The sequence below is a fragment of the Hemicordylus capensis genome, chromosome 6 (assembly GCF_027244095.1).
Source record: "Hemicordylus capensis ecotype Gifberg chromosome 6, rHemCap1.1.pri, whole genome shotgun sequence".
NCBI lineage: Eukaryota > Metazoa > Chordata > Lepidosauria > Squamata > Cordylidae > Hemicordylus > Hemicordylus capensis.
Window position 1 is genome coordinate 100,887,196 of NC_069662.1, and position 3,600 is coordinate 100,890,795.

The 3,600-nt window shown below is 36.1% G+C and overlaps 1 pseudogene; it reads left to right on the plus strand.

The window, feature by feature from the left end:
* Nucleotides 1-2,178: 2,178 nt before the first annotated feature.
* LOC128332243 (uncharacterized) lies at nucleotides 2,179-2,305 on the plus strand (annotated as a pseudogene).
* The last annotated feature ends 1,295 nt before the right edge of the window (nucleotides 2,306-3,600 follow it).

Below are 3,600 nucleotides of genomic sequence, written 5' to 3' on the forward strand. Positions count from 1 at the left end.
CAAGAAGGTATAATAGCTGCTTCATGTCCAAGTGCGCAAGCAGCACAATTGTGCAGGTTATCTTGTGCAAGCAGAGGCTGGACTGCTAACTGTTCTTGGGCAAGCACACCATGTTAGCATTGGCTTATTTCTTGCATTAGCACAGTTGCACAAGTGGAAACACTGCTCCGCAACACAAGCTCTGCTCCGGCATAGTGGAACTTTGGCCCATGAATGTTGCGCTACCGTAACGTTGCACATCTTCCATGCATCCTTGCAGCCTTCCATGGATCTGGCACTAACTATAGGTTAAGTGCTAATGCATGTAGGAAAATCCTATTGCCACTTTTTTGAAAAAAGTAAAGCAGTTTTGGGAGGGGGAAATTCTGAACTGAGAAGCAGTGTGCTTCTTAGGAGGAGATGGTTAATACTTTACTTGCCCAGCCAATAATCCTCTCCAAGCAGCTTTCCCTCCTGTGGGATCCAGCAACACTGCTTGCAAAAATATTCAGCAACATCAAACCACTCTCCTAAGTTATCTCTAGAAACTAACTGGTACCAGTTCAGTGGTTTTCACCTTGAATCCAAAGTGAAACTTCATAACATGTTGACATTCATCAATGTACAACATCCCCACCACCACCACCACCACCACCACCACCAGGGAAACGTCTTGGTATTTTTATTTTATTTTATTTTATTTATTCAATTTTTATACCGCCCTTCCAAAATGGCTCAGGGTGGTTAACATAAAAACAAAACCATTAAAATCAATTAACAGTTAAAACAAAAACTATAAAAACAGCATACAACAACAATTAAACAATTAAAACATCATAAAACAATAGTTAAACAATCAGAACAATTAAAAAACCCTGGACGGCCAGGCCAAACAGATAGGTTTTAAGAGCTCTCCTGAAGGCCAATAAAGAATTCAAATTATGACTCTTGGCAATGGCGTCTTGACGGGAGGATCTCAGCAGCTGGGCTGCTGATGACTCCTTCGCCTATTTGGTCCATAATTCTTCAATCGGAATGATTGAAGACCAGAGGGCATGTGGAGCTTGACCTTCTCCTTGTCTAGGAAGATTCCAGGTTTGATAATGCCTGGACTGCCTTGGAGGACAGATCTGTCCACCTCAAGCTCCAGACTGAGTAGTATGTGGCACAGTCACCATGCTATCTTAAAGACTGCCTGCCTTTATCTACTTTTTATGCTAAATCTCTGAGCCTATAAGATTCTTCCCCCCCTCCTCTTCTTATGTATTTTAGACATTTTTTACTTTTTCCTTTGTTTTTCTTTTAAATCCGTTAATGACTCCCATGGATTCTTTAGAAGGTTACCCCGATGTTCCAGACTTAAGATGAGATAAGGTGCCATAAGTTTTAGATGTTTATGTTGCAGTTTAACCATTTTATTGGAGCAATCATAATTAGCACATAAGAAGATTTAACAACGGCAGCAGTGAAACCCTGATTGGAATGTCTACAAGATTTATGGTTTGTTTACATCTTAATTAGATTCACAACATTTATCAGAATGGGAGGTGTCCCCCCACATCCGCTTTTGGTTGCTGTAAGGAATAAACTGGACTGTGATTGATGGGCTCAGAAGTATTTTGAGTGTTTGCAAGATATCTAGGTTTTTATTTTTTATACCTTAGCTATTTGAATGCCATACACTGACTTCTTTGTATTTGTCAGATTGGGAAGATTTTGTTGGGTGTGTTAAAATTGGATATTTCAGAACTTTAATTAGCTGAGGGAAAGGATTGGATCAAAGTAATTTAATTTTATTTATTTTTTACTCTGTTATTCTGCTATGAAAAATTTTCAGCTTCTTTATCTCAGAAGGATTTATAGTAAAGAGTCCAGATCTTTCTTTTCCCTCCCTCCTCCTCCCCCCCCCCCCCGACCTGGAAGAACATATTTTCTCACTGGATCTCGTTAGCATCTGTGGTTTTTGGAACTATCATCTACGGAGATGATATCATTGTTCTGAACTGGAAGGATCTTTAGCAAAATGTATTGTTTTTCTCAGCGCAGGAATTTATTCTCCCATCGATCCTGTTACAGTTGTGTTTAGTCTTCTATTTCCACGATAGACGGGCCTTGTTACAAGATGTAACTACAACTTCTTACCACATGAGGGGACAAGATTGTTATATGTTTTCACTAAACTGACTTTACTACAATTGAGATATTTTACTTATCATATTTGAAATTAAAATTGAATCAATACAAAGAAGATATTAAGACACGAAGAAGCTCAGCATGGCCCTTATGAATGGATGGTAGCTAAATGTTTGAAATAGTCCTTATTTTGTGTCTTACTAGGTACCTCAGTACCCAAAATAACTGTAATTTTTATTTAACAATATTGGCTTTTATTCTAAATAAATAGGTTTAAATTTTTGTTAAACAATTGGAAACATTATAAATCTCCTGTTTGAGCATTTTCAAGTATTTTGAGAAAACTGGAGCTTGAATTAAATACAACTCTTTATAAGATATTAGGGATTTGGTTTATTCTGTTTTTGACAGAAAATCTGGGACAATAAGATGTATAATCTCCTTGAACTTCGAACTTCTTCTAAAAGTATTGTTTGTACTTGATTATGACCCTTAATTTCACAATTTGTAATTGGTTTGGCTTTTTCTGTGGCAATTAATTCTAGGGATTTCTGTTAGGGCTTCTTCAAAGATTGGTCATTGGTTTCCCCTGTATACAGTTACATAAAAATGCATGAAAGAGGGGATTTGAAGGAGAGGTCTTGCTTAGTTACATAAAGATCGGTGTTATTCCCTGAGATAATAATTACGAGGCTTGGAATAGGGAGACGGAATTGAGAGGTTTTATCTAGTTATATCCTAAAGATAAATGGTTGATGTTATAATTATTATCATCATTTGCCTGTTTTGGAGTAGAGATATAAATAAGTAATTATTTTATCATGACTAATATACTTTATATTAAACAGATCAACTAGTTTTTAAAACTCAAGGAGAACTTTTCATTGAAGGGATTTAATGCAGGAGAATATGGTTCTATACTAGAGATTAGATCTTCTTACTAGTTTTCAAAGATTATCACTAGGGAGATTGAAGTTTTTAGTTGTATATTTCTATCCTCCCCCCCCCTTATTTTTCTATGTTGGTTCGTTCGTTAAACTTTGGCTTGCAACACATCAGCAACATTAACATTAATGTGCTTCAACACATTAATGCTGATATTATAATAAACAATTATTGGTATTGATAATTGATAATAATTGATAATATTAATTATTGTTATGACAATATATTAATAATATTTTTAACTTATATTTTTAAACTTTTTGAGAAAGTCTGTTCCATGGGGGCTTGCTGAGTTTTGTTTTGTTCTGGGTTTTTCCTCCTCTCCCCCCCCCCGTTTTGTCTTTTTTTCTCCCTCCCTCCCTCCCTCCCTCCCTCCCTCCCTCCTTTTTTGATTTGAAGTATATGAAAGGTTATGGACTTATTAATACAAGTAAACCTGTAACTCATTTTTTGAAGAATTTCTAGGGAGAAGTAACATTGGGGAAGAGTATCTATAAATATATGTATCTTTTTGTTACAAATGGATCCTTTTGATGTTCTTAG